The sequence below is a fragment of the Cavia porcellus genome, unplaced genomic scaffold, assembly GCF_034190915.1.
Source record: "Cavia porcellus strain 051 isolate PalLab524CR breed Dunkin Hartley unplaced genomic scaffold, mCavPor4.1 scaffold_9, whole genome shotgun sequence".
NCBI lineage: Eukaryota > Metazoa > Chordata > Mammalia > Rodentia > Caviidae > Cavia > Cavia porcellus.
Window position 1 is genome coordinate 25,067,474 of NW_026947492.1, and position 26,733 is coordinate 25,094,206.

Consider the following 26,733-nt stretch of genomic DNA (forward strand, 5'->3'; position numbering starts at 1 on the left):
CTTTCAAGCTCTAGCATCATGAAAGGCAACCATCTGGTGTTCATAACCACCTGTGGTTGGATTTAAAATGCTCCAAGGGATGAGCAGAACTGCTGGGTGAGCAGTGGATTGTTTGTTAAAAATCATAGCCCAACGCAGCTGGAGGCAAAACTCTTCACGTAGAGACCCTGTTAATTTTGAACTTCAGATAAACAATAAATTGTTTTAATATAAGTATACTGACACAATAGCATACTTATTCTAAATGTTGTTATATTTGTGTATGTTCAACCTGGCAACACTAATAATATAGGAAGGCCTCAGCCTCAGACTGAATTAGTCCATGGGAACCTAGCCTTATGGTTTGGTCCAGGGCCTGATTGGAATCCAGACAGTGACTCTAGAAGTGGAAGAGATGAAGGGTGGTGAAGTGCAGGGTGTGAAGCCTGCAGCTGGCCTCAGGATGTCCATGGAGGAGCCCAGTCCTGCCCTGCCTGCTCTAGTGACTGCCTTCCTTCGCTGCTGGCTGTCCTTTGTGGCTAAGCTTTGGAGCAGAGGCTTTAGACTCACTGAAGCATAAATGGGCATCATTTTCAGGAACTCAGGTTTGGGCAGAGACGTGGTCAGGAAGCAGGTGTCTGTCCTGCAACTCTGCAGAAGTGAGGCTTCAGAAAGAATTTACATGTGAAAACTGAAAACAATTCATCCAGAGCCAATTTCAGCTCAAACCAGTGGGAAAATTGCTGTTGAAATTGGTATTTCCATTGCCAGGTATATTGACAGAAATGACATTAAAAAAAAGCCTCTTTGTTTCATGAATTTGTTGTCGATGGCAAAACCAAGTAAAAAATAGGTGGAGGGATTTACGTTCCCCTGTTGGAGGCACAGTGGATTTTGACAAGGCTTTGCTCTGAGGAGAGTGAAAAGGCTGAGCCAGAATGCACCCTCCCTGCCGACGAGCGATGTGCTCTGGGTTTCTAGGTGGAATCTTTCATCTGTGCCCGCGTGAGTGGCTTCTTCCCTACTCATCGCAGACCCAGGAAGAGCAGGAAGTAGATACGGAATGCGACATTACCAAGGTCACAGACTCACAGAGGGAGTAGCTGCTGGCCGCTGTTGGCCTAGACCCTCAACCTCTCTGGTGCCTTCAGCCTCCTCCCCTCCTTGGCCAAGGAAGCCCAGGCTGGCAGAACCCTCCCTGGAAACATGGCCGTTTCCCCTAACGTCCTGGAAGTTGCCATCTTCTCCATGGCTCTGCTGTCTCCACCTCTCTCACTGGTGTGTGCAGTCCTCCTCAGCTTCCCCAGTCTGCAGTGTGGGGTCCTACAGGAAGCTAGCAACCTTTCCACAATTGCCACTGACATGGAAATATAGGAAAAAACGAGTTGCAATTCATATGTCGCTGCATGACAGAACGAAAACCTCTACCGAGGAATTAAAGCCATAAATATCCTACGAGGCTCCTACCTGCGAGCTCATTCCTGACATGGCAGCTCACTGGAGTCCCTCTGCTGCGGCCATGCTGCTCACAGTGCTGGCTGCAGCTAGCCTGCGAAGCAGAAGAGACCAGAATAGAAAGTGTGGGAGGGCAGGAGGGATGTGGGACCTTGAGGGCAGGAGTCCCCTTCTTCCTACAGTGACCGCAGCCAAGAAGAGACCTCTACTAACTTTCTCCTGCTCTGAGGTTCCCAGAAAGCCAGCTTGTGACAAAAGCCCTGTCCTTTCAAGAGGCATTAGCAGCTTTATGGCTTGTCTCCCATCTGATTGACAGGAATGTGACAGCTCAGAGTTGTGTTCCTGGAAGGGACAATGCTGTGGGCGGAGAGGAAGACAGAAGCTGCACTTTGGGGCTGCTAACTGGCTTGTCTGAGTCTATTCCACCAGGCAGTGGAGAGGAGAGAAATGTGCAGAAGGCTCAGAAGGATGCCAACGGGTGATCCATACAAGTGGGAACTTTTACTACTGCGGCTGTCTTTCAACAGATGTTTGCTATTTGTGGAAGTGGGCGGGATGGTGCTGGGTAGGACTGCATCCTGTCCTAGAGGCAGCTGCTGACTCTCCCACTGTGGTGGGAATCCCCAGGCCTGGTGCTTTTTGCTGGGACCAACACTTTTTCTGAATGCAATCTATCTGTAGTTATCTAAGGTAATTTACGTTGTGTTTTCAGGGATCTTGAGCCGATCATTGACTGGGAATGCTTCCCTTTCACTTAGCCTGTGTCCTCTCTGTCTATGATGGATCCTGTGTGCTAGTTCAGTGGATTTTCCTGATACAACCTCTATCAAGCCAGGTTCCAGAATAACAGCCTTGTGTTTTGCCAGAAACTCAAGGTCCTTTGCATCTTAGATTTCCTACTGAGAAGATGGGAAGAAAAATATCAACTTACTGTAGTTGATTTGGAAGGCTATAAGAAAATGTCTTAGACTAGGTGGCTTAGAAACAATAGAAATGTATTTCTTACATCTTGAAGTTCAAGATTGAGGCACTGGTAGATTCACATCTAGTAAGGTCCCGATTCCCGAGTCACAGTGTTCATTGCACCGTGTGCTCACATGGTGGAAGCACGAGGTTGCTCTCGGGCCTCTCTGTTAAGGGCACTAATCCTAACTCATGATGAAGGCCCCACCCTCATTGCCCAAGCACCACCCAAAGGCCCTCTTTCAACACTGTCACCATGGGGATTAGGGTTTCCGTGTATCAGTTTCAGAAAGATAAAAGCTCAAGACACTTGCACAGCTGCAGGCCCTCTTAGGTCCCAAAGAGGGTGAGTTTGAGGCTGAAATCTGGGGTCCAGAAAGCTGCCTTCATCCTGTAGTTTTCCTGGGTGGGAGCTTCTGGGGCTGTGTTCTTCCTGTTCTTAGAGGGATCTGTGAAGGTGAAAATATGGAAAACAGAATAGGGTCTGTCTTTGTTACTTGTTACTGAGACAAAATACCTAACCACAAGTTAAGGAGGGAGAGATTTACTTTGGTTTATAGTTTCTAAAGGTTTTTAAAAGTTTTTGTCTGTAGTTGGCTGTTTCCAAGGCAGAGTGGCATGGCAGAGAAGGAACAGTTCATGGTATGAAGGCAAGAGGTAGAGTGGGCTCAAGTAAGGAAGAAGGATACACACCCTTCCAGGCCACTCCCACAGTGATGCACCTCTTCCCACCAGGCTTGACCTCCCATTATACCCAGCTATAAACTCATTGGTGGAGTAACCCAGTGGTGAGTGTCACACACTCATGATCCAGTCACCACTCAAAAGCCCAACTTATGAACATACAAGGTATTCGGGGTGCATCCAGATATCAACCATAGCCCTTCCATTTCCCAAGAACACAATAGATTGCCATTAACTACATATAGTCACCGTGTTGCACAATAGTCCTTTTGAACTTACTCCTCCTATCTCACTGGAATTTTGTATCCTTTAGCCAACATCCTCAACTACCATGGCTGCTGGCTACCAGCTCTGGTCTCTGTGACTCCAACTCTTTTAGATTCCATGTGAGAGAGATCACTCAGATAAGATATCATGGGTAATTCAATGAAATTATCCAGACCTTGTTCCTGGGTAATTTCACTTAACATAAAGTTCTCCAAGTTCATCTATTTTTTCTTAATAACAACAAGTGTATACCTTACTTTTTAAGGCTGAATGGTATCTGTCATCTGTGTGTGTGTGTGTGTGTGTGTGTGTGTGTGTGTGTGTGTGTGTTACTTTCTTTATCCATATATCAGTTGTTAAACACTTAGGTTGATTCCAAACCTTGTATCTTAGTTTACTTTTCTCATTGCTGAGACAAAATACCTGACACTCAAAAAGTTAAAGAAAGAAAGGTTTATTCAGCTCACAGTTTGTAGAGGTTTCAGTTTGTAGTCAGCCGGCTCCAAGGCAGAGTGGCATGGCAGAGGGACATCACAGAGGTGAAACAATCTGTAGCATGGCAGGGCAGGCGGGAGGCAGCACAGCAGTGAAGTAGTGAAGAAGATGCTTCTTTCTGTCTCTTTATGTTCCATCCAGGCTACCTTATGGGTGGTGCCACCTACACCCAGAGCAGTTCACCTTAATGCCAGCATCACACACCCTAATCCAGCCACCTTCAAAATTCCCTGTGAGGCCTTAGGGGGTCATCTAGACATAAGCCATGACACCCTGGCTGTTGTAAAGTGTTGAGGTAAACATGGGAATGAAGTCTACAACATGCTGGTTTCATTTCCTTTGGAATATGTGCCGAGGGGTGGGATTTGTGGACCACTCAATGGTTCTACATTGAACTTTCTGGGGAAGCTTCTGTGCTGTTTTCCACAAGGGCAGAAAGGTGTATTCCTTTCAACAGTATGCAAGGATCCTCTTTCCTCCACTTTTTTTTTTCCAACACTTGTTATCTCTTTTAATTTTCATCACCCTGAAGACATCATGGAGCATTTTGATTAGGAACTTATCACATAAAAGTGCAGACTTAAAAAACAGAATCCTGATTTCCCCACCAATGAACCATGTGACTATAAAGGAAATTTCCTCTCTGGGCCCTGTAATCTTACTGAAAGCCAGGATGACCATCTTCTCCCACAGGTGTCCTGGGAAAGGTAAGGGAGCCTCTGCCTGTTCTTTGTTTAGCAGATGCCAAGCCCTGAGTTAATTATTTCCTGGGTTCACTCTCCCCCTGCAGTAATCAGTCACTGCTTTGCTGAAGGAGAGAGTGAAATAAACTGGAAATACAAGCTCATTTTCCATGTATTTTTGTAAGAGAAGAAGGCTGCTTTTAGCCAGCTGCATCTGAGTTGCAACCTAAGATAGTATGTATGTGGAAAAGCAAAGATAGGACATTAGGTATCATGGAAATGGGGGGATATTCATGAAAACCAAATATTTGTGAAAATATTGTAGGAATTATGTGACCTCAGGTTGTAACAATAAGTAAGTCAGGTTATGTGGGGTTTTAAAAAATACTTGAAGATTCCTAATTAAAGGCACTTTATCTGGAGGAGTAGAAACATGTCCTGGAAACTATGCAAAATATATATTTGCTCCTCTATAATGGGCTCTTTCTAGGATGATTCAAGGAAGATCCATGGCTGGCTGCCACCAGGAAAGGAGCTTGGTGGTAGACCATGAGTCAAAGGATGCTATTTCACTGAGTGTTCTTTGTTTTTTGGAATTTTGAACTATGTGAATGTATTGATCAGCTATTCATGGTAAAAATAAATAAAATTAAAACCTCTGGTGAAAATCAATGTAATTTCTATTCATTTCTAAGCAGTTGCTTAAATATTTGTAAAACTGTGCCATAAAAAATCACTGCAAAAATAAAATGTTGATTCTAGTTAATTCCCAGAGAAAGTCTTCTTACCTTGCATTCATCACTCTGCTGTCTTACTGAGCATTGAACTCCCAGAAGTAGTGGCATTCCTTGTGCACATGCTGTGTGTTCGGGTAGAACCTGCCTAGCGAGGGCTCTGCTTTAATGAGGCTGAGGTCTGGGGTTTGACCTGCAGACAGCCAGTTAACTGCATTCTGTTCAGGAGACAAAGATGGCACCTCTCTTCCTGACTGTGCATGTGTCCCTTTGCCCGTGACAACCCTGGTGAGTCTGTGATGAGATCTGCAGTTCATCTTTGAGGAGAAGGACAGGAAGGCAGTCAGGGATGCCCCCATGCAAAGTGGAGGTAAATTAGGCAGGGGTTTTAGCAACAGTGGCATAGATGAAAATGCACGGGACATGCAGGACACTTGCTAACAAGAGTTCTCTTGACAGAGGACAGCCTGGCGGGTCTTAATCAGCCACCCATGCTTTCCATTTTCTGTCCATATTGGTTTTCTGATCATTCCTGGAGCCCTTAGATTTTGAGTATTCGGCAGATTTGAGTGTACACGAGTGAGCATACATATCAGTTGGGACAGGACCAAGGATGTGGTTAAAATGCTGAAAGAGATTTTGGATATTCAAACTAAATACCTAAACTCTTTTGGAATTCTTTAGACCTGTCTCTCACCCCTCTTCTGCTTTCTCAAGATCAGGGCTGATGGTATTTTTGTAGAGGAAAGTTTCCCAGAGTGGCAGTGGTGCAGAGTGCGTGTGTCTGTGTGTCTGTGTGTGTGTCTGCACTGTGCGGCCCGTGTGTGACGGGATGCAGAATGCAAAGACTGAATCTTTCTCCCTAGGAACCGAGGTTTTCTCAAAGTCTCCGAGTTTTGAGGTGAATGAGGGAGGGTCACTTCCCATCGTACTATGTCTGTCCCTCTGACACTTTCTCATAACAGAATCCCGGACCCACATAAAGTCAGCCAGGGTGGCATAATAGTTTCCATAACATTCACTGCTGAAAATTTTCTGTATTTATTTTTAAATGTTCACTTTATTAGCAAGTGTTTTTAGGACAGAATGATGACATTCATTGTGGGGAGGTGGCACGTACACAACACTGAGTTCCTTTCATGCCATTTGTCTTTTCTTCTTCCCTCTCCATCTTCTCTTGGCCCCTTCTCTTTTGGCAAAAAAGGGAAGATCTCTCTTCCTATTTCTTATTATCTTTCATTTTATTCTTTATTTATACTTTGCACTTCTCAATAAGAGAAGTGATACTTATAGCCTGTGTGTTGAATTTATTTTACTTAATATTGTGATTTCAATACCTGGGCCACTGCCAGACTCAGAACAGACAGATCACAGCCTCTCTCTGTGAGTCGGTGCCATTTGTGAGCTCGGGGTAGAGAGAACAAGACTACACTGGGAAACAAGCCCAGTCTGGGAACCGGTGCCATGTGTGGGCCACTGCTGGACTGGGAAGAGACAGACCTCAGCCCCTTCCAATGCCCACCCACACCCTGTAAGTGACCAGCTAATCTGGAGAAACACAGGCTGTGATGCTAACTGTGGAGGTGAAATGCAGTTGGATGCCTGTGGTGCTGTGGTGTTTCACTGACTTTGCAGGTCTAGGGCCAGCGGTCTGATCATAGGTTCAGAGGACATCAGTGCGCAGGGTGACATCTGGGGCGGAGGGGGTCTCCTTCTGAGGTTTGCAGCAATTCCCTATAGTCTTGTTTTGAAGTTCTATATCGTTTGCATTGTTTTGTAGGGTAGGGTTTTATTCTCTTTTGTTTTGTTTGGTTATGTTAACTCCAATGGCAGGAGCAGCTATTTCAGAAAGAGCAAAATGTATTATGGTCGCCATTTTGGATTTGCTATTGTCTGTTTTGAAGTCCTTTATTGCAGTCATTATTTTGTTTTTATTAGTCTATTCTGTTCTGTTCTGCTTGATTTTTTACTCTGTCTGAAGTTATTTGCATCTACTTTGAAGATGTCAAGAGGCATTAGGGTAACTATTGTTGATTTTGTAATGTTTTGAAGTGCTGTATCTCCTTCACTGGTTTGTCTTGATTGGTTTTATTCTGTTTTATCCTCGTTAAAGTAAAATAAAAAAATAGGTTTCAAGTTGCATCTATTTTATTATAAATGACTCAAGTTTTTCCTTCTTTGTGACATAGTAGTACTCCCTGGTGTATCAATACTATCAATACTACATTTTCTTCATCCATCATCTGTTGGTGGACAAAAAGGCTGTTTCCAAGATTTAGCTACTATAAGTTAGAACGTATAAACATGGGTATGCGTGTATCACTGTATTCTGATGCCTTCCATCCCATATTTCATTCACTAGAACAAGTCCATGAAGTAGGCTTATCTCCATTTTACATGCAAAGAAACAGGGCCCAGGTGTGGATGTCTCCTTCCACATCAGAAATTGAGGTCCATACTATTTCTCGTCCATGAACAAGATGCCTTGGGCTGTGTGGTGTTTCAGCTTCATGGTCTGACTAAGAAGCTTGGGCAGGAAGATGCTGTTGGCATGGCACCTGCTCATGCACTGAGTAATACCCCTTGAAGGAAGTTTTGCTGGAGCACAGATCTGAGCCAAAGTTGGGGCCAGTTCTCCTTGCACCTGAAGATCATAGCTACCTGTTAATTACACTGGTGCTAACTCAGCGGGAAGTTATTGGCAAATATCATATGTTTACCCAGTAATTACACACCCATGCAGATTACTCACTAATTACACTCAGCAGGTGCAAATGTCATTAGCACAACCCATCCCTGGCACTGGGGGTGAAGGAGGTGCACCACTATGCACTGATTTGTATGGATTCCATATCATTTGGTAATTGCCTATTATTTACCATATCGAGGGTTACTTCACCTCATAACAAAACTTAAACTTATATGGGTCACTGATGGAAGCCCCTTTGCTATAAAGTCAAGGGTCAGTGCGGGCACATGGCAGGTTGTTTTCCTTGCATAAGCCATGGGAGTAGCCACACTGGAGAGACACTAAAGGTTTCAGCCCAAAGATGGAACTACTATTACCCATGTGTATGTGTCTTAAGCAAATTTAAAATCCTAGGCCAGGCTCCCCAGTACTCAGTGTGTTCCTGAGTTGCAGTGTGCTCAAGAATTAAAGCTAATTTTAATATTAGCCCTAAGCAAGCCATAATTAGAAAGCTAAATCTTCACAACTCTCTCCTCCCCTGGCCTCTCCACTGCCACCTCCTGCCCCATGCCACCTTCCTGCCATAATGCATTATGAAACCACACATAAATGTCTTGAAGACCATCCATAACAACACTGAACACGTTCATTCAGCTAATTGAAAGTTGGTTCTGGGGCTAAGCTTAGTGGCATAGCACCTGCCTGGCAAGTGCAAGGTCATGAGTTCAACTCCTACTACCCTCCCCTGCAAAAAAAAAAAAAGCTGGTTCTGATCTAAGACAAACACCAGGGGGATGACACCTGTAAGGTTGGGTCAGTCCCTGCCCCGGGAATGCTAGGAGGGCCGGACAGCAGGGTGCAGAACCTCACCTGCAGATTGAGCAACACACGCCATGGGTTCCTGGAGTGGTCGCTCATTCATCCTGAACACAAGAACCTGCAAAGCCATCAGAGAGGCAGTCTGGCATCAAACAATGTTCCCTTTGATTTCAAGTACCCATTTCATCTCCAGAAATAACTGTCTTTCATGGCATTTCCATGGTACCAGAGGCTTGCACTGGATTCCCCTGGCCAGACCTCGCCGAAACAGGCAAATGTCTGGAGACTGGCAGGAAAGACCCACGAAGACAGTAGGACAGGCTTCCCAAGAGACAGAGATCACAGTCTTAAATGGTCAGGGACAGCTGGACTCAGCCCCAGTAGAAAAGACAGCCGGATTCTCACTTGCTGATAGAAAAGAGGATCTGGGATTTAGGGGGAGCTTGGCCTGTGCCCTGGGTGCCAGAGCTTCCTGCTTTGCTGCTGAAAATGGACTCAGCCAGTGAGAATAGGTTGTCTTGGGTCAGAAAAGCAAACACATTTGTACTTCAGGGGATCACTAAATAAGCAGCATGGTGTTGATTTCTACTTCATGTAGCTCAATGATTCCACTGAAGGTTGCGGAAGCCTTCTTCCTTTTAAAAGTGCCAAGTACCTGGCTGTCATTGTGACCCTCACAGCCTGCGAAGTTGACATGGAAGAAAGAGAAATGAAAAAGAAGACGTGAGAACAAAACCCAGACGGAACCCCACCTTCAGGGTACATCACTAGAGTGGGGACATATACTCCCTGCCCAGACTGACATCAAAGGACAATGTCAGAACTTCCTGGACATTGTCCAACGCCCAGACACAGGGTCTGTGTTTTCCAGAGTCACACTTGCTACTATGGTTTCTTCTGGACACCACAGGAGTTACTGACGACAGAGCAGAACCCCAAGTCTTCTGTTCCCCTTTATTCCCCGCATCTTCTTTACCCTACAAAGGTCATCTTTGGCTTTCTTTTTCAGTGTCTGCACTTTATTTTACAAAATGTTAAAAGCAGGAAGGTGAGGCTAGATCCCAGCTCAGCCAGAGGATTGCAAAGTGGGCTTGCTCCTCACCGCAGCCCCAGCTCACTCCTAATGTCGCCCAAATTCCTTCTGAACTTGGACGGTCCCACCATGACCCTCACTAGCATCCCTTAGGTCTACCAGTTACCCTTGATTTCATGATCTGTGGTTAGCACTCTGGAGAATCTCACTAGTACCCTGCCTCCTGGTCCAAGGTTAAAGTACTTGGTGTGTGGTAGAGGAGCTCTGAGGACAGGTCTGTGGAGGAGCTCCAGGCAGAAGGAGGGGGGCACACCGAAGGTGTCTGCAAACATGCCACATGTGTGCACTCATTCCTGGGGCCCAAGTCCCGCTCTGCCCCCATTAAGACATCTTTGTTTTTTATGAGGAAATATTCCGATTCCCATTCATAGACCCATTTAACGAGTAGCCATTTTGGGGGACATTTTTGCAAGTCACTTCATGGGACAGCTAATTTCCCTGTTCTCTGACTCCCTGTTGCCTGTAGCGACAGGCACTCACCAGAGGATGATTGAATACAGGTATCTATAGAGATCTGGAACCCACTTAACATCCCTGTGCAAAAGATGACACCAAGATGGGAGGGAGGCCCTGATGTAGCCTGGTTCCCGAGCAAGCCAGCGCTCTCTGCTCTGATCCAGCGGCACCTCAGCACCTCGTCTTTTGAATGATGCAATTGCATTTAACACTGGGTCCTAAGTGCTGTGATCTGTTATTTCATTTAATTATCAGAATAAATCTAGCTTTTCTAGGGGCAAGGGTTGAAGATGAATCCAGGGCTTTGCACACACTGAGCATGTGCTCTACCACGGAGTTATACTACCCCTCGATCGCAAATCAGACAATTTTATGCCCTTAAAAAATGTGGGAGGACTTCAGTGAGTCAAAGTGGCACAAACTGATGAACTGCAGATCTCTTATGCACACCATGTTTCTCTGCTACTAAGCACATGTATTTCCCCAGCCCTGTACTGCCCTCTCAGGGAGCTAAATAGGAAAGGAGTGTCTTTCTTATTTGCCTGGAGCACCCTGCTCTGAGATTCCTGCTCCTTTCCAACTTCATGGGACTCACCCATCTCCTCTGCAGAGATTGCCTGACCCTGCATGAGGGAGACCATGTGCCTTCACTTCCTTCATGAGTTATCCCCCTTAAATCTGTCTTAGCCAAACAACTTCTGCCTGAATTTCAGATTCTCCATTATACATCATCTTCTATTTTCTGGCAGCGACTGAGATTCGCTACACAAGGCAGCTCTGCACGGCTTGAGTAACACCATGAATTCACTTTGAATGGCAGAATTCACCATGCTTGCTTGAAAACAGCTTAGTTTTTCAAACACTCCCTCTGAGCTGGCCAGCTCCCCTTCTGTCTAGTTAAAATGCCACTTATTTGGCGTTCCAGCCACATAAAAGTTTTATATGATCTATTATGGGACGCTTTAATTACTATTGTTCATTTATTATGATTGTATCTGAATTGCCACGGAAAGTCAATAATAACTTGGCAAAGGGTGAGTGAAGATAACATTACCATATTGTCATCAGGGAGGCAGAAGGCTTGGATTATAAAACGGACGCTACAGAGTAGAGGGAAGGGACAAGCATCTTGATTGGTGTGGCTTGTATGTAACGACTGGTCAGCACTGGGCCACTCAGCTGGATCTCTGGAGTAGGTGCTCCTGGAAAGTGGCAGCTGATATTTTCCCCAGAGCTGCACACCTCTGGGTAGAATCAAGTTGAGGAAAATACACTAGACTTTCTACACCAAAATAACCACAGCTTTTCTTCTAGACTGCTTTCTGGCAAGAGCATTGGCTGTGCTGGGACACATAGTCTTTCAAAGCCCACTGTGATCACGGCCAAGGATCCCTGAAAATGAGATGTTTCCTACAGGCACACTGATGACCATTGGATGGCCCCGCAGGGTAAGTGGTCCTTGACCTGCACACTAAAACTCAGTGCTCTGTGAAAGAGCTTTGTTAAACACCAAGCGGTGGATACCACATCTCATCCATTCACCAGTGTTTTGTTGGGCTTTAAAGATATGCCAGTCCCTCACTGGCTACGCTTCCAAAATCCCGTCCTGGGTGACCAGAGGTAAGGAGGAAACCCTATGCTTGTAAACAAGAATCGATCCAGTCCCTATCTTCATGGAGCTCAGCATCCAAGCACGGTGGGAGATCCACAGAGCAACAGCAGTGTCACCTGATAAAAGTCCAGAGTTTGACTGCACCTTCTCTGCACTCTGATAACAGGGTGTCACAAGCAGTCCATCTCTGGTAACGCTCAGAGGTTCTGAACGGTGTGCCCATGCGTTCCCTGCCTTCAGACGTGTGTGTGTTATCAGACAAGAGGCACTGACAGTCACCTTTGAAGGAGCAACTGCTCCACTGTTTCAGTGGCTGCGTCTCTGTCTTCAGTCAGAGAAGCCATCGCAGCTCTTGCTTCAGTACCTTGGGCTTTTTGATAAAAATGATACTGTAGGAAAAAAGGAGACCTGCCACAGAGGAATGAAAACTTCATTGAGGGAGAGAGCAGCAAGAGGGAAGAGAGAAACGGGCTGGAGGGGATGGGCAGGCTGGCAGCCTGGGGAGGAGGCGAGCAGCCTGGGCAGCAGGGTTGGGGATGAGTGGAGATGGGTGTGGGTGTGTGCTGGAGAACCAGGGCACGTTCTGGTCCATGGGAAATAGAGGAAGCTGATCATCTGTGTACCGAGTGGCTGGGAGCCAGGCAGGCATGGGGAATCTTCAAGGGGATAAATACTCGGAGATTTCCAACCCTTTTGGGACAAGTGCCAGGGCAAGAAGCCAAGGTTCCAGGGAACACAGCCAGGACAGGGTTATTATAATCCCTCGGAGGATTCATTTGCCAGCTACTAAAGCAAAAGCAGGCAGCACCCTGAAATGGAGACTAGCTATTTCGGAGCAATTAGCCACTGCTGCCTGCTGCTGTCTTTGGAGAACCTCCAGAATCCAGTGGCTTAGAAAGGAGGGCAGGAAGTCTGCGTCTGCTGGGGGAGAGATGATTCCACCCTTGGTACCCATCCCCACCTGGAATCCCTCTGCACGTACAGGCTGACCTGAGGTCACAGGGCTTCTCCTACCTGACATTGTGCTGTCACAGGCAACACTGCTAAGGGAGACACCATTCAGCCCTGGAGCACCAAGCTCAGGAAAGAACAGGCTGGAGTACCTTCTCTCCTCCAGGTCTTCTGCTTTGGACCCATAGATGCCTTTGTGGATGTGCTCTGGCCAGACAGGAAATTACATAATGTTATTTATAAAAATATTCCCCATATGTACATTTTTCTGGTGAGAGATCCAAGAAGCCATCAGAATTTCAAAAGGCCTACAATTGTTTTTCACACCACTTTGTCCCATTCTTAGTCAAACAGAGAAAGGCTAAAGAGGTCATTATCTCTGCCACATTCTCATTAACACTGTCAAATGCAGCTCATCAACTGGGCCTGATTTTTTTAAAAAAAGTAACAAGACCTAAAACAGGGTTATGTCAAGTTAAAATACTTCTGAACAGCAAGGAAAACAACCAAAAGAGTGAAAAGACAACATACAGAATGGGAAAAATATATTTGTCAACTACTTTTCAGCCAGAGGACTAAAATCTGGAATATAGAAAGAACTTAAAAAAAATCCTAGAAATAAAAGACCTAATCAAGAAGTGAGGAATTGAAATAAACAGACACTTCTCAGTGAAGAAATACAAAAAGTGAATGAACACATGAAAAAAAAATTAGTATTTTTGGCCATTACAGAAATGCAAATTAAAGCCACTCTGAGATTCTACTTTCAGAAATAATGGCTACTCAGAAAATAAATGCTGGCAAGGTTGTGGGGAAAAAGGAATCCTTTGATATTTCTGGGGGGAATGTGAGCAGTGCAACCACTCTAAAAATGAGCATGGAACTTTCTCAAAAATCTAAAACTAGAAATTTGACTCAGCTAAATCTCCCATGTATGTGTTCCTTAAACAGCCCGAGTCATCACACTGTAGCAATCCATGCCTACGATGGTTACTGTCACACAACTCGCCATACGAACATTAGCAGGTTGGTGTCTGGTGAAAATGTACGCATGCAGAGTGGAGTACTAGTCAACCATAAAGAAGGATAAATTTGTAGGAAAGTTGATAGATTTTTGAGGCCATAAAGTGAAATAAAAAAGCCACATTAAAAAACTGGTAGGTAGATACTGTAGAGACAGAAAGGGGGCTGAAGGAAGGAGGGAGTGGGGAAGACAGGGCCAATAAGGACAGCAAAGCTGACCAAGATGCAGTAGGTACGTGCGTCAGACCCCAAGCTGAATATGATCGCCATGCATTGCAAACATTTACAAAACTAAAAAGAAGACCTAGACACTGGGGCTGAAGCAGGCATGGAAGGCAGTGTAGCTCCAAGCTGTTAATCCACTATTCACAAAGGAATAGGCCCTGCCTTTCCCGCTCTGTAGTCAGTGTGAAAATGTAGGCTGTCATCTTACCAATGTCTGTGCCCTCAGGTTACTTCTGGTCTCCAGGGACTGGAGCCCCTGATCACAGCTTAGCTCATTTGCTCTTGTGTGCAGTCCTGCTTAGCCCGGGGCCCATCCTGTATCCAGGCTTCTGCATTTGTCTCAGATCTTCCTGTTGGCTGAGGTCACTCCCGGGAAATCAGCTCATTGGCAGAAAGAGATCAGGTGCTAATAGAATTGAAGAATACAGCAACACATTTGAACTTTATGAAGCAAGAGAGGCAATGCTATCATTTAAATATGGAACATACCCTAAAGGCCATATGGTAAAGGCTTGGCCACTGGTCTGTGGTGCTGTTCGGAATGGAACATTTGGGAGGTGCGACCGGGTGGAAGGAAGTTAGGTCACTGGGAGCATGGCCTTGAAGCCAATGCAGCGACTGGAGCCCTTTTTTTCCTAACTACCTCCACCATGCACTTACCCCAGGACCCTGCCTCACCACAGGGCCAAATGCAATGAGCTCATTTCACTGTGGACCGAAACCTCTGGAACCATGAGCCAAATAAACCTTTCCTCCTTGTATGCTTACAGTCTTGGATAGTTTGTTACAGCAGTGGAAAGTCGACTAATACGGCCAGTGTACATTTCATTTATTTTCATAGCACTGAAGGTAGGAAGAAAGATTAGGAGAGAGCTGTTCCAGGTGGCTAAAAGGAAGATCCCTGGAGGGGAGACATGGGATGCATAGGGTATGGATGTGAGGTATACTTAGCAGTGTTAACAATGCTTCTATCAATAAGAGGCATCCACAGCGGCACTTTAAGGAAGGTTCTCTTTTTTTCCATTGCAAAATAACTTTGTTTTCTAGTAACTGGTCCTTCTGGTCTTGGACATTTTCAGACACAACTGCATGGCCAGTCACTTCCCCAAACCAGAGGTGCTGCTCAGGCACTGCCCATAGTCAGGGCAGGTATCGTGATGCTCTTGCAGAAAGCAAAAAGATGTATTTTCTTAGAATTCTGCAGTATAATCACTGCAGTCCACCAGCACTCATTAGCTTAAAGTCGAATGGAACTATACTTTGAGAAATCCCATCTCCAGAGGCATTTGCTGCGACTGCACAGAAGGAACAGGAGGAGAAGACCAGGGTCCTGTAACAATCCTCAGGAAGTAGCTCCAGCAATCGCTAGATGGACACTGGCCGTGAATAACAGGATACAGTGGAACTGCACAGAGGACTTTGGGTGGCGAATCTGTGTAGGGCTCCCCAAGGAGCCTCTACTGCCTGTACCAAAGCAGTGATGACTGCCCTGAACCCAGCCTCACTGGGAGCCCTTCGGGCTGCTGGGCGCCTGGTCGGGGCCCCTTCCAGCCGCAGTGTGGGTGGCGGGCACGCCTGTGTGCCCCGGGATCTTTCTGAAACAGAGCGAGGAGGGTCAGTAAGACTAAGGAAAGGCTTGGCTTCACCAAGTTCTGATTTCTGGCCCGCAGAGAGCAGCTCGTGCAGCGCCCTGCACTACCCAGTTACAGGAGGTGTAGTTTCTGCACTTTCTAGGTTATTTCCAAAGCTCTCCATGAAGAAGCCTGTGTGATCTTGTGGAAGGGAACCTCAGGGAGAGGTGTCTGGGTTAAACTTGTCTTCAAAGTGATGACTGCCCAAGTGCTGAGCCTTCTCCGAAGCCGTGTCCCTGGGAGCAGGATGGTCTTCAGTGGCACTCGGAAACAGCCTGCTGTCACAGCATGCTTTCTTTCTTTCTCTTTTTCTGTCTTTTCTTTCTTTCTTTCTTTCTTTCTTTCTTTCTTTCTTTCTTTCTTTCTTTCTGTCTTTCTTTCTCTCCCTTTCTTTCTTTCCTCCTCCTTTCTTCTCTCTCTCTCTCCTTCCCTCCCTTGTCTCTTTCTCTTTCTTTCCTCCTCCTTTTCTCTGTCTCTGTCTCTCTTTTTCTCCCTGGTGCTGTGGCTGGTGCCGGCCCTTGCCGTGTTGTCCTCTGAGCCGCACTCACCCTTGCTGGTTACTTTTTCTTACCCCATGACCTGGTCCTCTGCCCACCAGAGGCTACTGGGGTCTGCTGTGTGGTGTGTTTTGTCTGGTACTCTACACGTCTAGCACAGGGCGGCCACGTAGGCAGGGCGAAGGCCAGAGATTCCCAGGGGCCTCTTTCCTCCCCCATACGCCCCCCTCCTAGCTCCCAGCGCCTGCAGGCAGCTCAGAGGGTGATACTGGGCCTCCCAAAAGGACACACAGAAAGCAGCCTGGGCAGCCCTGGTCCTGGCCGCAGAGATGGCAGAGCTGCTGAATACAGACGATCCTCAGGCCTCTCTGTGTTCGGTGGCATCAGCTGGCCGGCTCGAGCTGGAGTGGTGCCTGCTTCCACGGCAGCATCTTCATCACCTGCAGTAGGTTCGCTGCCAGATTCCTGGTCAGAATGAGACTCTGGATCCAGATCGTGCCCGAGGTGGGATTTCAGACCGGGATTTCGTTCCCCTGTCCACTCCACCACGATGTGGGTGGGTTGGTTCAGGGAGGGGTGGAGGCTCAGTCCTGGGCCAGAGGAGCCCCAGGTGGGCTCTGCAGGAGCGGGCTCCAGCCTGCGCTGCACGCACCCGTCAGCAGGGGGCCCTGCTAATGAGCCGGAACCACTGGCTGAGCGCTGAGCCTAAGCTGGGCCAGGCGCTGACAGCACTCAGGACCAGAGCCAGAGGGGAAGCAGGGCTGAGATTCAGCGAGGAGGCTGGCGCGCCACAAAGGGGCCTGCAAGGCTGACAGGAAGTTGGTAGCCAGCACCGGCACAATCTGCCGCCCTCGCTGGGGAGTGGGGACTGGCTCTCCGTGCCTCCGGAGCCACTGAACATCTTGATTTGCTGCTAATTGAGCAGCCTGACACCAGCAAAGCCACGTGACCTGTGCACCGCGCAGCCTGGGACTCCTGCTCCCCGCCCGCTGCAGAGCGTGCAGACCTACTGCAGGCTGCTGCAGGCTGACAGTGCCAGGGAGAACGAGCTGCCTCAGGAGCCTGCAGCGAGGGGAATCCCGGCCCTGGCTGACTGGGAAGGCCCGGCCCTCTGCCCCTCTGCCGTTTGATGTTCTTAAGCTGACAGGACAGGTCTCTAAAGGCAGAAAAAGCTTTAAAGCCCGGTCCGGGAGGGCCCCTAGTTTTGCTTAGTGTGTGCAGACTCAAGAGGCATCTGGCTTAGTCTCCCTGTAGCTTCATGCAGTGGGCGTTGTCAACGCTATATTATGGAGGGAAGTGGCCAGATAACAGCTGAGAAGTATTAAGACTGGGATGTGACTTCAGTGTATCTGGGTGTAGAGTTTGTGCTTCACAGCCTCGAGACCCCAAAAAAGTAAAAAAAAGGGATTTGTGATTCTGTATTTGATGCAGAATCTTGGATGGACGTGTGCGGGAGGTGGGGTGGGATGCGGAGACTTCTTCACGATCCTGATTTCAATTGCTTGGCTAAATACCCGGGTGTGGGCTTGCTGGATCTCATGGTGGCTTCCTCTTAAACGAGGTATCTAAAATAGTTACAGCAGCAAGGAATAGAACGGTGGGCGGCCAAGGGTGAGAACGAGGTGTATGATTTCAGTATGCAGGACAAATCAGTTGTAGGGATCCGCTCTGTGAGACTGGGCCAACAGTAACGGGGTCTACAGTTACAGCTCCATTAGGGGGAGCAGTATATGCAGCATAGTCACCCCCCACAATCAAACCAAACAATGGAAAGAAGGAAGGAGTCACACGACTCTATTCATAAGTTTTTTCAAAATCTTTTGATTCTAAGTAACAAAGGTTTGGATGCTAGAATAGTAATTATCTTGGGCTCATCTAATACTTCACTATTTAATACCTTTTTTTTTTTTTTTTTTTTGTCTTTTTTCCTTTTTATCGGTACCGGGCATCGAACTCACGACTGCCTGCTTCCAAGGCAGGCGCTTATGCGGCTGAACTAAATCCCCAGCCCCAATTTAATACCTTTTTTTTGGTACTGTGGCTTGAACCACCAAACTAAATGCCCGGCCTTCCTTCACCATTTAAAAAGGGTTTCTACATCTGTTCAGTTTTGTCTTCACAGCCACTTCCATGAGGCAGGCGTATCCTTTTTCCTGCCAGGTGATTCGGAAGCTCCCCTGGTGCGGGAACCAGGAGCCGCCTTGGTACCTTGCTCCCGACCTGCATTCCATGCTGTGGAGGCAGCAGCGTTTGGAGGGGCACCCCTCTGGTCTCTGGCTTTGCTCTGAGGTTAAACCCCTTACCCAGCTATGATGTGGCAAATGCTGATGAGTTGGTTCCAATCACAATCACATTTTTGTGATGTCTTCCTGAAAATCTATTTGTCCATTACCTACTAATCCAGAGGTTTAAGACAGTGCACGGAAGCTTTGATGTAGCAGGAGCATTAAAGCATCTTTCTCTCGGCTTCTGCCTCCCGGTGCTACTGAGGAAGGGGGAGCAGGACACGCGGGTGAGGGAAAGCCTGTGTCCCTGCAGGTGAGACGGGCTGTAGCAGTGAAGGAAAAGGTCTAGAGCCTCTTTTTTTTTTTTTTTTTTTTTTTTTTTTCCCAAAGTAAAAAATCAATCCATGACCTTAAAGAAGTTTATGAATTCCTAGCCTAGGAATCAATGTGCATTGATTTTTGTGCCTCTGCACGGGCTGCACATGTATACTACCAGGTGATGAAAGCTGTGTTTTGCTGGGCTTGGAAAGGGGATGAGCAGGTGCCATTTCTCCAGATCACTAAGAGTAGAAAAGGCAAAGAACAAAGCACATTCTCTCATGGCCTCGGTCCAGAGCCACGATCTGCTGCCTGTGTCTGCTAAATGTTAACTGTCACTCAGGGCAGGAGCTGAGAGTTGCTCTCCCTTGAGGGCAGCGTCTCCTCCCTTGCTGGCTCCCTGGTCTTCCACTGTTCCAAGCATCTCACATACACAAGCCCTCTTGCATGAGATGGCTTGCTAAGCTCGGGTCGCAGGGTGAAACAATGCTGGGAGAAAGAAAAGTGGGGCTCAGGACAGAGATTAATCCAGAGGGAGGGCTGCAAAGGCATCGGAACAATTCACACAAGAACAGTGTGTATTCCCTGAAGGAACGGTTTCCATACCCCATGTCATGGAATCACCATGACACCCCAGGAGCTGGTCAGAGTAGCACAATTTTCATTTAAAAAATAAAGGCCAGGATACTGAGAAAGCTTGTGACTGACTTGGGATGATAAATTGATACTTGCACTCTGCTTTTCTACACCTCAGTTTCCTACCTTGGGATGGCTCTTCTAGTGTCCAGAGAACAGACAGCTCTGTTGAGATTCAACCCCATATGGCAAATGGTCTTCATGTTTAGGACGATGGTTAAGTTTGTCCATGAAACACTTAGAGAAGGCACCTGGATTGACAGTGTGGAGGAGTGAATACAGGGATGAGGGAACTCTGAAGGAGAAAGGCTGGGTGAGAGGTAGATGGAAGTCGTGTCTCGGGTGCTGCTGAGCCTAGAAGTTGCCCGCTCCTAGGACCCTGCTTCAGAAGCACCCACTCTGAGCAACAGTCACAAGCTGCACACTTGAGGAGCAGCTCAGCTGCTGGGGAATGAGGTTTGTGGGTAACCCCAGGTGCTCTGTATTCACCTGCCCCAGGGAATCTCCTTATCCCTTCCCCTCCTTGCTGCTCCTTTAGAGATCACTGATGGTCTGGTCCAAGGATTCACAGTTCCTCTCCCTTTCTTCTCATCTGTCATTGGCTCTTACTAATATAACTCTTTTCCCCCTATTTTTGACAACTCTATCAGGAACGATTACTCCCACAGCTTCTTTCTTCAGTAGTTGTACCTGCAATATTTCTTTTTCTGGATTATTTATTGTGGTTAAAACATGAAATCACCTCTCATGACAAATGTGTGAGCTTTACTGTTAACTATGTTGCAGAGCATCTTAACTATGCTAAGCAGAATACTGTGCACAGATCTCTAGAACTGTTTTGTATTACAGAACTGAAACTTAAAAGGCTTTGGTGGGGGTGGTACCTGGAATCAAACTCAGGACCTCATGCTTGCCAGGCAGGCACTGTGCCACTGAGCTAAATCCCCACTCCTAAAAAGGAGACTTTAAACACATTAAATACCACCTTTCTTTTCTCATTTGCTCTGTTCTTGGCAACCACTCTTCACTCACTGATTCTGTGATCTCTACTACTATGGACAGCTCATGTAAGTAAGAGCTTTCTGTGTCTGGCTTATTTCACCTAGCATACTGCCCTGTAGATTCATTCATGTTGTTATACATGGAAGAATGATCTATTTTTGGAAGCTGAACGTGTTCCATTCCATGTTGTGTGTACCACGTTTTCCTTATGTGTCACCTATTTGTGAACACTTAGGTTGTTTCTGTTGTTGAATATTATGAACGATACCACAGTGAATGCAGACATCTCTTTTGAGTTTTTGCTTGCAGTTCTTTTGGAACTGGATATCCAGAAGTAGGAATCCTGGACCATATGGGTGGTTCTATTTGTAAGTATTTGAGAATCTTACAATTTTCTTGAGTCTTGAACCCAACCCTTTCTCTTATTCTTCCTGTGTTTCTCCTACTGTCTTCTATAAAGCATTGTTTGGTTTTCCTTCTTCAGATATTTATCTGTTTGATTTCTTAAAGTCTGCTGGAGTGTAGTAACACATGCTAGGTATTAACTGACCCAACTCTCCTCAGCTTGTGGCCTAATGTATGACATGGACTCACCTCAAAAAGATTGTGTTAAAGTTTTGAAGCAACTTGGCCAGTCAGGATGCTTGAAAGCACAGACAGCTATGAAAAGATATATATCCTACATGCCCAAATTGGTGGGCGGTGATTCATGGACACTAAGCTGATGTATTGCCAATAAATCTCAAAGACATTTAAGTTTCATGTTAAAGCAGCAATATCTCATTTCCCTCTCTCGCCCATCCTGCCCACAGAGTCTCGCTCATTATCCCCAGTGTGCATCTGACCATTTCATTCCTGATCCAGAACCCTCAGGGTCTGCCCATGCCTGCAGGTTCACGGCCAGGTATTCTGGTCATTTTCTTAGTGGTCTTCAGCCTGTCAGTGGCCTCCAGATCTCTCCCTCTGCACTGTTGGGGACGGATAAGCCCCAGCACCCATGCCTTCTGTGTCTTCTCACACCTGCCCGACAGTGATTCTCTTTCCTAACCTGTTGCCACCTGGACTACTTCTAATTGACTGTTCTCTTTGGACATTTCTTCTTTAGAAATCCCTGCCTGAATCCAGCAGTGGGCCCTGGCTGCCTGGCTCCAAAGTACCTTCAAAAGGCTCTTCTGTTGCCCCACTGTGGGTTTAGCATATGAAAGGCTGACTGCCCAGCCAGGGCCTTGGCACCTTTGGGATGGGCCAGCAGCAGCTGACAGGGAATTCTTTTGATCTCTTTAGTCAACCCAGAGGACATGGGAGTGGAGTGGAAGTTAGGTCGCTTGGAGGGTCAGCTTCCTCAAGATTTCCACTACTGGAAATTAGATACATTTGTCTGTCCTGTCCTGGATGATTCAAACTATCTTGGATTAAAATTTTGTTTTTAATAATTCAACATTTGCAATAGACATGTGTATTCTCCTTTTCACCATTCCTCAAACAATACAATATCATAAGCATTTACATTGTTTTCATTGCCATAAGAATCTAGAGATGACTGATGGCACCCTTTTCCCTGAGGGACTTGAGTCTTGGGTTTTGGTACATATGGGGTCTTGGAATTCTCTGTGCATACTGACAGACTGCACTACTGGAAGTTTAGCACATTATATGAAATGAAAGATTAAGAAATAGTATTTTACACTCCATGAATTCTAGCAAAAAGGTCAGCAGTGTGGGTAAAAGGCTTCCTCTATTGCTTTGGGCCTTCTTTGTCCTTTTTTTTCACAGAAGCTGAGGTGATTAAGCTCCCGGTAGTCCAGCTCTGCAACACAGGAGAGTGGGAGAGAGAGAGAGAGAATCCCCACTTCTGTGTCCCCAGGAGGACAGAAAGCTCTGGAGTGGAAAGAACCCACTGACACCTGCCTGTGACTGGTTTCTTTGCCTTTTATTCCCTCCTTTAGCTTCTTTTGCATTCTCACTGTTGAATCAGCTGGCACTTGGACGTGGGAGTAAGAGGCATAAATGGGAAATCCAAGGAGCTGACAATGATCAAGAATCCTGACCAGTGCCCAGTTCCACACAAACCTGATTTGGAGGGCAGATTATCCCAGGCTGGTGACAGACGCTGCACGCAGACAGAGCAGCAGAGCCACACATGGGGATCCATGGGCCTGTGCCCCAGAGGGAGCCAAGATGAGCCTTTGAGCTCTGGGCCTCCTCTTGCAGGTGGACAGCAGCCAATAATCAGCCCTCGGGGGCCCCCGTGGCTACAGCCATATGTCCCCTGCACACTGGCATTGCTTCTGAGCAGCCTGCTTTTTTATTTTAAAGAAAAAGAAGCAACAAAAGAAACAATGGTGCAAAATTTCAAAACAAGATCATAGGAAGGTAACAATGGTTAGTACATTGCGTATTGTTATCTTCAAAGTAGTTGCTCATATTATAAGATAAAGGCATGGAAATGTATCAAACACTATAGGCACAAGCCTTTTTTCAATGAATAGAAATTAGGAGTATAATTATCTTAACTATTATACACACACACACACACACACACACACACACACACTTTTTTTTCTTTGTGTGCGCGAATCTCTGTGAATGTCCCTGTGTCTGTGAGGCACCGTGTCTAAAACTGTGTCCACATACAGAGACAGAGGGTGAGCACAAAAGCATCCTGTTACTCCCTTTCTTCTTTCTCAAGTGTGTGCATTTGTTTTGTCTGGAAAGAAACCTCAGCTGGAGAGTGATGAGCTTTTGGGTACCACTCTGCCAGTATAGAGGGTAGAGAGATGGGAGCTGACTTCGTCAGATGCACCCCTGGCGGGTTCATAAATGTAAAATAAATCCATGCTGGTCCCAAGGAACACTTGCGGAAAGCATACACCTGCTGGGGGATCAGTAAACCAAAATGAAAGAGACCAAGAAGGGGAGAAAAAAGACAACAAGGATGGTGGCTAAGGGTGGGCAAAAAAAGCACAGTAAGGAGAAGGTAGGAGTCTACTAGGATATCAGAACTTCTTACCTTATTTTGTGGAAAATAAAATTTACCCCAAAATGTACTCAAGAGGAAAATAAACAGCTGGGATTCTGAATAAGCCAGCTCTTTTTATGATAGGAAAGCCAGCTGGTAGAATTGTTGGAGGTAAATCTCCCCAGCCTTCAGCCAGAGGATGTCCCATGGGCTGGACATCTCTGCTGGGGAAAGAGTTCTATTAATTTGTATTCTGGGGGGAGTCATTATAGGGGAGTGAGAGGAAGGGGCGAAATGAATCATTTATTGGGCTACACGGGAGTTTCACACTCTCAGCCCTTTTGAATGTGGGGATTGGATAGTTCCTGGTTGTGAGGCTATCTTGTGCATTAGAGATGCTTAGCATCTTTCCTGCTATCTACCACCAGATGTCTGTAGCGCTTGTCCCCAGCTGTGACAAGTGAAAATGAATTATCTCTAGACAGTGCCAAGTGTCCTCTTGGGGAAGGGGGCAAATCCACAATGGTGGAGGGCCCGAGACTTAGGTGCTCTTGTGGGTACTTCAAATACACACTGACTTTCACTTGACAGATAAGCAGCCAGACTGGGGCTAGGCCCAGATCTAGCAGACTCCAAAGCTAGGAGTCTTTTCATCACAGCATGTTCTCACTGGAACCAAATCTACGCCACACTCCCTAGCTACTCTGTCCTCTGGGATACAGTCACTGTGCTTGGCAAACCGTGGGAGGTCTTAGGTAAAGCCTTCAGTGGTCCATTTTGCCTTTAAGTGCAACCTTGGGGACTTCTTCAAAACCTCCTTTCTCTCTACCTTCTTCTGAACATCAACCATACCAGCTATGCCTTGATTAAAGTCTTGGTTTACCATGGGGTGAGAGGTATTGGGAAAGAATGATCCTCTAAGATGTCTCAGATTTCAGCGTGAACAATTCTCGACTCACATCAGAATGTCTCTTCCTACCAGCCACATTTCAGTCAGACTAAGACTGAATAAGTGTCCTATGCAGAGAAAGACCCTGGAGTACCCACTCTTGTTGGTACTAAAAATGTTAGGAAAATATTGAATACTTGTAGAAAGAGTAATATTGTGGTAAAATTAGCACTACTAGCAGGTGTGTGTGTGTGTGTATGTGTGTGTGTGTGTGTGTGTGTGTGTGTGTGCGCGCATGTATTCTCAATAGAAGAAACCACACACAAGAATCAGCATACTTCCAAATTGTCACTGTTGGTATGTATTTCCCTTTAGTAGACTAAGGTCTTATCTATTCATATCTGAACATTTTGAATGGACCTTATCTTTCTGTATTATAAATCTGTCCATATCTTACCACTTCCAATGCTCTGAAAAGCCCAATTTGAAACTCCAGATAAATTTCAGATTTCTTAATGTGACTCAGGAGACTTTTCTAAGAATTGAGCGTTTCCTCGGCCACTCCCACGTGCAGCTGATGGTTCAATCACACTGGACCAGCTGTGATTCTCCAAATGTTCCTGATTCCCTGGCTCCTCTATAAAACTTCACACCTGCCACACACTTTTCCTGTGCTCACTTTCTGACTTTTGCTTTGTGGTGAACCCCTTTTAGTCCTTAAAGACTTAGTCCGAGGTTCTATTCTTTCCAGAAATTTTCCCTAAGTCTCTATTGTACTGTCCACTTACTTTACCTACCAGAATACTTCTGGAAGCTATGCAGGTTTCAGTGACACTCTGTGTCTTGCCGCATGAAAATGATCTCTGAGCCCCTCAGAGCAGAGACTAAGCTCAGCTCTCTGTTAGTCGTCAGTGCCCAGCATGATGCCTGCCATACAGGAAACAGGAGAAATCCTCAGTCAGCACGTGTGAGGTGGCTGCCTGGTGTGTCCACTCGTCAGTGGTGATTTACAACAATCATCTACCTTGTTTTGTGGACACCCTAACTTCAATAATATTTAAACTTCGTGATCTATCAGAAATCCCCTTGGCCAGATCTTCAGAGACTACTATACCATTTCAGAGGGAAGTAGTTTCCTTTTATTGTCCTTCTCGGGGTGATGAACTGATTGAGTCTTCAGTGTTCACCATTTTCTCCTATTCAAATGCTCCAAGGGGTGAAAACACCATAGATGGCCAGAGTTATGGATGAGGGAGTTTCTTCTGCCTTTGTGGGACTTGAAGCTTCCTTACAATTGTGTAACACTCATGATATAGTTTTCAAGTACAACATGCTTAGGAATTGTCATTATTTGGTCTCTATCATGCCGAGAAGTTTTCTTCCCAGTTGACTGTTGTTTCTACACTGACATCAACATATCTCTGAGAAAGCTGCAGACATTTTCTACTTGTGCATCTGCCACCTGACTCAGGTTAGCAGTGTGTTCTCCTAGACAACAGCAGGGAAGAAAAACCACCCTGGTGAGGTTGCCTTGTCTTGAGGTTTGACATGGGAAAATCTCAAGCCCGTGTGGAAATTCTTTATTAATTTATTTCATTTTCCCACCCACCTTTCTTCCCAGTTGCAAATGCCTCCTGATAACAGCTGTGGATTAGGAAAGGCATTAGAGATGTTTTAGGAGCAGAAGGCTTGATGTTCTGTTCAGCTGCTAATAACCTGTGAGCAGCGTCAGTGGTGCAGCCATGTAAGCCACACTCCCAGTGAGGGTGAGCACGGGTGCCACCAGCCATGCTGGGGAAGTGGCCTGAGGGATAGCTCCCCATGAGAAATCCAGGATTTGCTGTTATTTGAGTGAAGACGGAAATGTTCTTGTTTCTGGGCTAGATTTATTTATGAGCTTTGTAGCCTCTAAATGGTGAGGATGTGAAGGGAATTAATGAAAGCTTTCTGATAGTACAAGTGAATCAAATATAGCAAGTTATGTTCATTAGAGAAAGGGAACTGGGTAGAGGGTCTCCTTTCCCCACCTACCTCAGCGGGGAAGCACAGGGTAGTGTGTGAGAGAAAGGATATGTGTGATGTCTGCATGCAGAAGTGGGAGCTGTATGTGGGGTATAAAGCAGAGGCTTTCCCAGGACAGAGAGGGGAAGGGCTCACTTCTGCAGCCTGCTCCAGGTGAGAGATCCCAGTTCCACAAGGCAGGCTGCAGTAACAAATGGATAAAAGCAAACCCCATGAAGAACTCCCAAAAGATAAATGGTAGATGACAAATGACAAGGGTCATGGATGGGCAGAAATAGCTGCATAATTGAAAAGAGTAAAGATTGGGAACATTGGGGGAGAGGAGAGGAGGGGAGAGGAGACGAGAGGGAGGGAAGGAGAGAAAGGGAGAGAGAGAGAGAGAGAGAGAGAGAGAGAGAGAGAGAAAGAGAGAGATCTAAATTATTG